Genomic DNA, 11,317 nt, shown 5'->3' with positions numbered 1-11,317 from the left:
GTTTCTTCTCTGCGCCGCCCCCGCCGCCCTCGCCGGCCGTTCTCCCGAGGCTCTGCTGCCCAGCGCCGCTCTCTCCCGTTCTATGTGTCGCCTGGCTGCTCCTCCCACCGCCCGCGCCACCTCTACCGGCACCCCTCGCCCTGCCACGTCGAGCCGCCGGTGCCGAGCTGTTATGTAATTGTAAACTCACCTTCATGCGAGGTAAACCTGCTTCGATCCTGTTGAACCGTGGTTGTATCGGGCGGAGACCCGATAGACCAATGAGTTGTTCTGTTTGAAGTGCGTTAAGTCAAAAATGGTTGTATAGCGATGACTAGCGCACTTGAGCCGGAATAATTCAGGCGGTTCTGCCACAGTAGTGGCCTCGAATGTATGTCTCAATATAGCTTGGGGCCACCCCACTTTGTGCCTCCTGCCAAAGATAAAATTGTGATATTGCAAGTAAGTACATAATAATCAAATTGAAATAATAAACACCTACCATTCGACGAGCGAAACGAAGGTGTCCATCAGCCCCATATCTTTATGTAACCTGTGGGCCTTCTTGTCGATTAGCTCTCTTCATTTTGGATTTTTCCACGAAGCTGGGTGAAGCCCAATAAGCACAAAGTGCTCGCCAAGCATCTAGACACTTTCTCAACCAAGGCAAACCGCTAATATCAACTTGAAGATATTCATCCTCTCGGAGATATATCTCAAAAGCGCCCAGTTTCTTGTTCATGTCTTGCAGCTTTATTTTTTTAGTATAAGGAAACACACTGTATACGAGCATTGGACATCATGTCCCTAACCACCTTCGTCGGTGCCTTGTCAAACACAGAACGAGCCCTAGCTTGTAGGCACTGCTCCTCCCCCTCTGGTAAACGATACCTCTTCTAAAAAGGAAAAATAAATTAGTTAGACAACTTATAAATGAATCAAATAGATAGTAGTTATACAAGTTATGATAAAAAAGTACCCAGAACTCATTCCAAACCCTCGCTGCAGTCGTGACGCCCTGATCATCCAATTGCAGCTTATAGTGCTCCCACTTCAATGCAAGCTGAAGCACACCTCCAATAGTGACCATTCCTGGGTAGTGAAACCGACAAAGTGTTCCCAATGTTACATTCACAGGTCTTAACCTATTTCTTCCCTCCCAACAAATGTCGTCCCACTGCCTACAATTAGAACATGTTATCCATCATGTTTCTTACTTAAACTATATAATATATTAAATGGAACAATCACAACAATAAAATAGATTACTTACCAATCCCCATGTGGCCTAATCTGTCGACGATTTGCCGGATTGATTGCTATAGGAGTCATCACAATGTTGCCTCTAAATCTAAATGTATCGTATTAGTTAGCTAGCTCATATAAAATATTTAATGAAATGATCATAAGTACTTGAACATAGGTTGAGCAGCAGTATCCTCCCATCTCTCTCCTCGCACTCTTCTCTGTCCTCGCACCCATCTCCCTCTCCACCTCCATCTCCATCGCCATCCACATTCGCAACATGTTCTTCCTCCTCCGCACCCCTACCTTCCCCTTCTTGCTGTTCAAAGACAAGTAGATATTTAGTGTGATTAAAGAAATTAAATTACACATGCAAACTAAATATGACTTACTTGCTGAGCCTCGTCTAGACATCGCTGAATTGCACTTCTTTGACTGAGGTGAGAACTGCTGCCTCTAAAGAGAGAAGACCTATCCGAAGATGTGGAGCCATCATTCTTCTTTGCCTAACTCCTTGAAGATGAGGAGACATCCTTCTTTCCCTTCAAAGAGTGCACAAATGACCTCATCCTGAAAGAAATGGATTATGGATAGTTAATATCATATAAAGCAATGGTAAATAGAAGATAACAAGTTTCATAACAACAATTAGCAAATAATACACTACTAAGAAAAACTAGTTTTTACATCACATTACATGTTAAAAGTCCTCGGGGTTATCTTCTTCAGTTATGGAGTCACCATGACTAGTACCATACCTCGTTTCATATGTTGTCAACATTACTTTGGTTGCACGACGTGGTCGTTTTTTCTTACGGACCTCGGAAACTATTATATCACTGGTGTCACCATCTAATTTGTCAAGTGCCATCCCAATATCAACTTCAAAGGGTCCATTACACTCATCTTCCTAATATGCTTCAGGAACAGTACGATCAAGCTCACATTCATCGTAACCTTCGTATCCAGGAATAGGCAATCGACTAGGAGGACATACTTTCTGAACAATCCACCATGGTTCTAAACTTTTCGAACGGCATGGATACGACATATAATATACCACCTCAACTTGATGTGCGAGGAAAAATGGATTGTAACCTGAAAGTTGCAATTTATGGTTCACCTCCACTAAACCAAGTTTTTTGTTATGCTTTACCCCAGAACCTAATTTATTATTGAACCAATCGCAGTAAAAGAACACAACTCTTAAATCTTTTGAACCTTCAAACTTCAGCTCCACTATATTCTGAATGACACCGAAATAGTCTGTGATAGAACTATTTGAGGCACTCGTGGTGGTCACAACTCCACTATTTGTTGTGGTGGCATGTGGATTTTTTTGCTTCAAACTTGGTTGAACAGAACCGAAATCCGTTTATATCATAACAACCATAACTCCTTGCAGTCGTGCTTCCATGTGAAAGCTGTCTTAGATCATCATGGATACTACTATGCTTCATGCACTACAAGTTTTAAAATTTTGTTAACTCATAACGAGTTATATAAATAAGGTAGTTAGAGTAGCAATGCTTACATGTTTTCTAAACCATGTGACAAAATTGGGACCACCATGTAAACCCTCACACCGTAAGGTTTTAAGCTTTTTCGCAGTTGGTTGTCGTGCATATCTCCATTGTTCTTGAGCAAACAACCTACATATTCTTTATTTAGCACAAGTACATCGCTAAACGTGGATCACATATGAGATATACGATGGTACTTACACGAAATATTTGTCCATCTCCTCCATATTTGTGTACATATACAACAATGCAGTGTTCCATTCTTGTATGCACATTTCATAAACCAAACTAGCACCGACGGCCTTACCAGTCCACTGAAACAACTTGAGATTGCTCCTCGGTGTCCCATGCGAGGTGTGGTATCGCGGTATATGAGTATTAATGTTATTTTCTTCTGCAAAATATGTGATAGTGTAGTATGAGATCTCCTTGAGATAGAATGTCTCAGCAATGCATCCCTCCACTCGTGTTTTATTTCCGATGGTTGCTTTAAGCCTCTTTAAGTCTCTTCTACAAAGTACATCCACCTATATTGTACGGGGCCACCGACCTCAGCTTTATAAGGCAAATGCACTAACAAGTGTTGCATTACATTCATGAAACCAAGCGGGAACGCCTTCTCCATCTTACATACTAAGACAGGTATTTCCTTACTCAGTTTTCTCATTGTGTTTTTGTTAATTTCTTTTGCACATAATTGCTTGTAGAAAAAACTTAACTCAGCCAACATTATCCAAATTTCTTCAGGGAGGTACCCACGTAGCATCACAGGCAACAACCTTTCCATGATGATATGGTAATCATGACTCTTCAAACCATTCATTTTTCTAGTTACAATGTTCACTGCCCGTTTCAGATTAGCTGCATATCCATCAGGAAATTTTAGGTTCTTGAGCCACAAAAGAACCTCTTTCCTCTCTGCAGGCTTAAGATAATACTTAGCACGTGGCTTCCCCATATGTCCAGCTTGATTGGGTCTCATATTAAGGGTTGGCCGAACACATATTTGAACTAAGTCTTGCCGAGCTTTCAAATTATCTTTAATCTTATCTTTGAAATAAAAAACCATGCTAATTGTACTTTCTACAACATTGCGCTCTTGATGCATTACATCTTGATTATGTGGAAGGATCAGAGCAGTAGCATAAGGAAGGCTCCAAATGGCAGCTATATGAGTCCAATTATGCTCCACTTTGACCCCTTCAAACCCATCATCTGTGGCAATTAATCGACAATGGCTTGCTACAATCTCCTGACCGGTCAAACACTTGGGTGGACCCTTAGTAACAATTGTGTCCTTGCGAAAGACATCTCTTTGACTCCTGAACGGGTGATCATGAGACAAGAACCGACGGTGACAGTCAAAAAAGCAGAATTTGCCACCATATTTCAAACGAAAAGCATCTGTATCACCCATGCATACCGAACAATATAGATGACCGTGCGTGCTCCATCCCGAGAACATTCCATATGCAGGGAAATCATGAATAGACCAAAGAAATGCTACTCGCATGTTGAAGTATTCCTTCCTATTGCTGTCATATGTCCTAACTCCATTCCACAAGTCATGCAGCTCATCAATTAATGGTTGTATGAACATGTTCAAACGCTTACCGGGACTGTCAGGCCTAGGTATAATGAGCGTCAAGAACACATACTCATCCTTCATGCATAATGATGGTGGAAGATTGTATGGAATTGTAATCACTGGCCAACATGAGTAGGGGCCAGCATTTGAGTTAAAGGGAGTGAAGCTATCAGTGGCCAACCCAACACGCACATTCCGGGGGTCACTTGCAAAACTTGGATTATAATGATCGAGGGCCTTCCAAGCCGTACCATCAGATGGATGACTCATGCATCCTGTATTATTACGAATTCCCTCTTTGTGCCATCTCATATGTTTTGCAGTCTTTTGAGATAGGTACAACCGTTGAAGCCTTGGTTTCAAAGGTAGGTACCGTAACACCTTAACGGGCACACTTGTTATCTGCACACTTCCATCTTTGTTCACCATCTTCTTGTATCTGCACTTCTTATAAAACAAACAGTACTTGAGATTTTTATTTTTCTTCCAAAATAACATGCAATTGTTCTCACACACATGGATTTTCTGATACGGCATCCCTAAACCAGCTAACAGCTTCTTTGAGTAGTAAAAGTCTTTCAGGAACTTGTGAGGTTTCGAAAGCATGTCCAAAATTAAGTCAACAAGATCATTTTAACAACTTACTGAAAAGTTGTACTTGGACTTTATAGCCATTAACCGTGTCACAGCAGCAAGCTGTGATAAAGTAGTGGCCCCATGTAATGGTTCTTTTGATGATGCAAGCAGACCAAAATATTCCGATACCTCAGCAGCATTCTCAACCTGTTGGACAAAATCATCCATCATTGCATCCATCCTATCTTTGTTTTCCTCAAAGCTATCAACTAGGATGTATGCCTCCTGCTCCTGTGACTCCCCATGCTCGTACCACCTCCCACAATTCGGCATGAAACCAAGCTTGCAGAGGTGACGCTCCATATCAATCTTGACTTGACGAGAACAATTCTGACACTTGTTACATGGACACTTTGCCAAACCACTGCCAGGAGATAAGAAAAATACATGATCAACAAAAGCTTGTGTGTTGACCATCCACTCTCGCGTAGGCATTCCATTACTTCTCCAACCATCAAACATCCAACTTCGATCATCTCTCATTTTCTCAAACTAGCTACTTCATTAATGAAAGTGAGAAATGTTACTTCATTAACGATACTAAGCAAACAAAAATTATCAAGCATATGTAACACAAATATTTTTAGAGTAATACAGTTTCTGGCCTTAGAGTAATGGACAACAATGCATCACTAAGTTTAATAGTTATTCTGTCAGTTCAAAACTAGCAGGAAAGAGAAGGGGCAGGCATACCCGGAGGATGCGCTCGGCTGGCAAAATGCAGCGCGCGGGGGTTGAGAAAGAATACAGAAGCACTCACACTGCCAAAATAGAGGGTCAATATCTCAATGTAAGCAGATATCGCAAAATGCAGCATAACCTATGAAACAAACAGCAGTACTAAACACAACTGCTAAGCCATACCACAATGCGGGGCTGGCGGCCTGGGGCCCGCGGGGCAGCGGCGGTGGGCCGCAGGGCCGGCGGCGAACGTGACCGGTCGATCAAAATGTCTGCGTGCAGCCGGGGAAACAGCGGTGGCGTGGAACGGAAGCACGCAACAACGCTGGGTCCCTGAGATTTTTTCACTTTCGCAGCAGCGGTGGCACTGGACTGTGGACACAGAGTTTCTGAACGCACTGTTGGCTACCCCTCGGTAGATAGTGGGCTGCGGGGCCGGCGGCGGTGGGCCGGCCGCGGGGCGGCCGGGGGGGCGCGGGGGCGGCGGCGGTGGGCCGGCGGCGGCGGCGCACGGGCGCGGCGGCAGCGGCGCACGGGCGCGGCGGCGGCGGTGGCGGCGGCAAGGGCGGTGGCGGCGCGGGCGCGGGCGCGGGTAAGCAAGACAAACAAAACATGGGGAGGCAGCTACTTAGGGCACCGCTATTTTCACCGACCTGATTTGAGCCGATGAAATTAGAAGTATTTTCGTCGGTCTCAGCTTAGCCGATGAAAATATAGACTTTATTTCGTCGGCCTGGGCCAGGCTGTAACATTCAGGTACTTAGGAAGCAAGACACAATAGGTTTAGTGTGAAGTTGTGTTTGTTGTTGTGAATGTGTTTAAAAATCTAAATACAAGTTAAAGGGTATTTTTGTAATTATCGAAAAATTAGGGTTCTTTTTCTAAATGTGCTTGAAGGTAGGGCAATTTCAAATTATATGAAGGTTAGTTTTGTAAAGGTAGGAATTTACTTTTAAACCACTGTAAGAAGAAGAATACCATAAGGTTTCAATTGGAATGTGATTTTTAAATAGGTTTTATGTAAAAATTTGTAGTTTGTCGGATTTCAAAATAGTTTCAAAACCCTAACTCTTTTTGAAGCTGACCCTTAAAGCAAAGTTGTAGATCTTTTTAAACTCTACACTTTTGCTTTTGGGCATATTCTCATTTGAGCTATGGTTTCAAAGAAAATTTTACTTTACAGTGCACCCCTTGCTCTTTTGGAAAATTATAGAGAAGTCCTCGTCGTCTTCCTCTCTCCCCTCCCTCCCTATTTCTCTCTGCTGCTCTGCTCCACCGCCCGCCGCCCCTCGCCGGCAAGCTCCCGCGCTGACAGCTGCCCCTCGCCACTCTAAATCCACCACCTGGCCCTCCAACTCACCCTCCCGCCGCTCGCCCGACCTCTGCTGGCTTCCTCCTACCCCGCCACGTCGTGCCGCTGTCGCCCGAAGTCGCCACATCACGTCGCCGGTCGCCAGCAGCTGCTCCGACTCGCCCGTGCCTCTTCTTAGTCCCGTAGCATGACTAGGAGCCCTCTTCGACTACTTTTATCCGCTCGCGCGGTCGCATTTCGCTTCCTCGGCTTCTTCTCCGCTCGGCACCGTCGCCACAGCTCCGCCGCCGGCTCTGCTCACCGTTGTCAGCCATCTCCGCCGCCCCACACCCACAATCCCGTGCTCCACCGGCACCAATACATCCCACCGAAGCTCCCTGACCAGTTCTTCTCCATCCACTCGCGCTCACGCCATCAGAACGCCGCGCCGGCAGTCCGGTTCACTACCGCCGCTCGGTCTCACCATCGTCCCGCCGCTTCGCCCCCTCACGGTCCTCACCGAGCTCACCATCAGCACTACATCTACGCGTGGAAGCTTCCTAGCCACTTCTTCGCCGCCTTCCTGCACTCCGGCCGCCGGAATGCTACCGCCGCCTCGGGACCTCGCCACGCCGGCTCAATTCTCCGTCGAACCGCCGTCTCCGCACCTTCCTTCCTCGATTCCGGCCACCCCCGAGCCCGCCGTGAGCTCCTGAACATTTTCCCCCACTTCCCCCTCGCCGCCGATGGTCCTCCTCGCCGGAATTTGATCGCCGTCGTGATGTCCCTCGGTTCAAACCGGCCAGGGACCCAATTGCAAGCTTTCATTTCTTTCTAGGGTCCTCTCTGCAGAATATCAGTACCCCCCTCAATTCAAATCAGCCAACTTTGAAAATCTGTAGAAATTTGTAGAAAAATCCAAAAATTGTCAAACCAGTTTTGTTATACTCGAGGATATAGTTCTACAACTTCTATTACTAAAGTTTAGTTTGAAACTTAATGCTTTAAGTGTTATTTTAAAGTTTAACAAAAGGGAATCTTGTATGTATCTCTTGCATGCTAGCTTTATTTCATGTGATTTTTGGTATGCAACTTGTTTGTGATATGAGTGAACTTGTGTGCAAATTTCACCACCAGTACTGTACTCTAACTTGAACCCATTTAAACTTGTGCAAAGTAGGTTTGAAATAAAGTAAATTTTATTCAAGCATGCTACTTATGCTTTTCTACTTAGATCTTTTTACCATGTGTTGTTCTAATGTTGAGTAATGCATGTAAATTTTAAATAATTTTTATAGCAATGTTTTGCCTCAGGATTTGAATTAAACTTAAAATTTGAATTTAATTCAAATAACTTAGTTTCTGTTTTCAAAAATATAGTAAAAATTTATGACAAGCTCATCTGATAGAGGTGAACCTATTTATCAAAATTCAAGGCCAGAACCTCTGTAGATTTCAAGCTAAAAGAAAAACTTATTATCTTAAGTTTGAATTTGTGCATTTTTATACTTCTATTCTGTTAGGTTTAAAAATATGAAAAAAAATTAACAGAAGTCTTGTAGTAGCTTCAGGTATGTGTAATTAAATTTCTAACCTCAGCACTCCTATGCTTGAAGCTATAGAAATTAATTATGATGCTAATAGAGCTAATTGGTTTGATATACCATAAGTAGGTTGAAATTCTTGGGATTCCAATCCTTGTTTTGTGATGCTTTGACTATGAATTGTTGGATTGCAACTTTATCATGAAGTGAAGTTATTAACTTAATAATCACTTAATTCAAATTATTGCATATCATGTAGAGTCGACGACACTTGGAGACGGAACCTACGAGTTGATCCAGGAACCCGAGCAGGGTATTTCTGAAGACCAAGTGAACGTTGCTGAAGGTCTTACTGAAGCCCCGAACCAAAGTTCGGAAGTTATTGACATTCCTAACCCCAGCCCCATCCAAGAAGGCAAGCCCCGGTGCATAACCTAATATTTTAAATTATGCACTTATATTACTATATATCTATCTTGTGCATTAAGTGTTAGGAGTTGTTATGAAACTCTAGTTGCATGAACCTAGGAACCTATGTAATGTTTCCGAGTCCTTATCGAGTAAATGCTCTGGTAGTAGGACCGGCAGAAGTTAAGTGATTTCCTGTCACTTGCGCGATATAGGAGTTGGTTGTTTACTATTTTGCAATCACTGTAAGGATCACGGACGGGATTATGTGCAGCACCATGAATTGGAATGGTTCCCGTCTGTGTTGGTTTAAGTTTGATAAAACCGCAGAGTTTGGTAGTGGTGGTCAAGTGTTTGAAAATACTAGCCACATACCGTAAATATGGTACGCGGTAAGCCTAATACCTGATTGGCCCGGCTAGTGGACTTACCCCACCACTCGAATTTTGGTCTTGTTGTACACACGCACCGACGTGTGGGAATACGTTCTGCATAGCAGACAGGAGTACGGTCATACAGTCACGCTGTAGACGTACGTCCTGCATATTGGATGTGCGTATGGTCCTGCAGTCGCTTGTGGTGGCCCTAATCCACGCCCCGGAATAAGATGGGAAGGTTGCCCGGAAAGGAAAGTTTCCGAGCATGTGAATTAGGATCCCTTGCAAGGTTATGAAATTCGATTCAGAATCGTCCGTTTCTCGCGGTGATTGAGATTGCTTGATACTTCTGCCACATAGAGTAACAAGAGCAATATTTGATGGAATAATAATATTGATGAATGTTTTAATACCTACCTTGCTTCACTAGTATAGATGCTTACCTAGAATGATTAAAAGAAACTAGAATCTGAAAGCTAAAATATGAAAGTGAAGACATACTCTCTGTTGCTTTTCAGCAAGAGAAAACCTAGAGCCTTTCAACCTCTCATGGTCTAGTTATGGGCTAAGTATACCCAATTGACGGGTAAGCCTTGCTGAGTATTAGTATACTCAGCCTTGCTAGTAATGTGGTTTTCAGGTATGCCATTCGAGGACTCTGTGGCTAGTTCTCCTTAGCCCTGCTCTGTTCCGCTTGGCTGGTCCGTGGAATGGGATCCGTCCCCGGCCGGCAATGACCCATCGAAATGACGCCATGCTTGGGGCTAAGTATGGTGCCTACCGCTGCGACGTATATCGTCGCGTTATTTTATCTTTTCCGCTGCCCCCTGAACAATGACAGTTAAAACCTGAAATTTTCAAACAATGCCTGTATAAATTTGTATTAGTTAGGACAAAATAAACCTCTGTGTAATAATATTTAATTATTTTGTGGTGTAAAAATTGCGAGCTGTTGTAAGGCTGGACTCGCCTTCGTGCGAGGTAAACCTACGTCGATCCTGTGTCACCGTGGTTGAATCGGGCGGTGACCCGACAGACCAATGAGTTGTTCCGTTTGAAGTGCGTTGAGATCCTATCGCCTATATAGCGATGGTCCGCGCACTTGAATCGGAATAATTCAGGCGGTTCTGCCACACAGGTCGATGAAAATATAGACTTTGTTTCATCGGCCCGGGCCAGGCCGATGAAAATACGTCTAATTTCGTCAGCTTATACAAGCCGACGAAATAATTTGGTAATTTTCGTCGGCTTGCCTTAGGCGACGAAATTAGAGGTGGCCCACGAAATTGAGCTGCTTTGGTGTAGTGTATAATGACTAGTTTCTTAATGTTGGTATTTATACCCCTTGCTTTCTCCTTTGAAGTCTGCTGGTTGTTTTATGTTTTGAGTGTAATGAAGTCTTTCAAACCCAAGTTGAGCTATCCGCAACCTCCCCTTGTGAGACTTGCTTGATTTGGTTGAAATCCTTGAGTTTAGTTGAGAGAGTGATTGTATGTGAGCACTAGAGAGCAATCCATACCTTGAGTGCTTGTGTTAGACGGCTAGACATTGCTGGCTAGCTCTCAAGCTTGTGGATGAGTAACCACAAATTTGTGAAAGTTGCGATCTTACCCCCACAACGAAAAGGACCCAGCTCAAGGGAAGGGCGAGACTCATATCCAAAAGAGCCCCTCAATGGAGATGTAGGATTCATTATGGAGCAAACAAATCTTCGTGTCTCCAATTTGGTTTGCCTCACGTGTCCATTTCTTGCATTTACTTGTGCTTACGCTTCAACTTACTTGGATTTGCTTCTTCTTTGTGCAGGAACTAGTCGAATCTGTCAGAATTCATCAAAGAAGTTGCACTCCAAGTTTGGTTTATGCTAGAATTCATAGAGGGGTTAAACTGTGTTATTGTGTTCTCTATCTAAAACCAATCTGATCAGTTCGAGAAATTGTTATGGCCGGTTTGCTATTGACAATGAGTTTGAGTTTTGAAAATGGCAGAATTTGCCTATTCAATCCCTCTAGGCGACATCTTAACCTTTCACAAATTAAACAATG

The 11,317-nt window shown here is 43.7% G+C and overlaps 1 long non-coding RNA gene across 2 annotated transcripts; it reads right to left on the bottom strand.

Moving 5' to 3' along the window:
• Window positions 1–357: 357 nt before the first annotated feature.
• LOC112886738 lies at window positions 358–11,067 on the bottom strand. Of its 2 annotated transcripts, XR_003227419.1 has the most exons (8): window positions 5,836–6,049; window positions 5,665–5,732; window positions 1,617–1,794; window positions 1,393–1,543; window positions 1,253–1,330; window positions 959–1,160; window positions 482–875; window positions 358–412 (listed from the first exon to the last, which is right to left on the bottom strand). It is a non-coding gene; the product is annotated as an uncharacterized LOC112886738 (long non-coding RNA). The 2 variants fall into 2 exon arrangements; XR_003227420.1 differs by lacking the exons at window positions 5,665–5,732; window positions 5,836–6,049 and adding an exon at window positions 10,884–11,067.
• Window positions 11,068–11,317: the final 250 nt, after the last annotated feature.

Source organism: Panicum hallii, chromosome 3 (assembly GCF_002211085.1).
Source record: "Panicum hallii strain FIL2 chromosome 3, PHallii_v3.1, whole genome shotgun sequence".
Lineage (NCBI taxonomy): Eukaryota > Viridiplantae > Streptophyta > Magnoliopsida > Poales > Poaceae > Panicum > Panicum hallii.
This window is presented reverse-complemented; position numbering and strand designations above follow the sequence as displayed.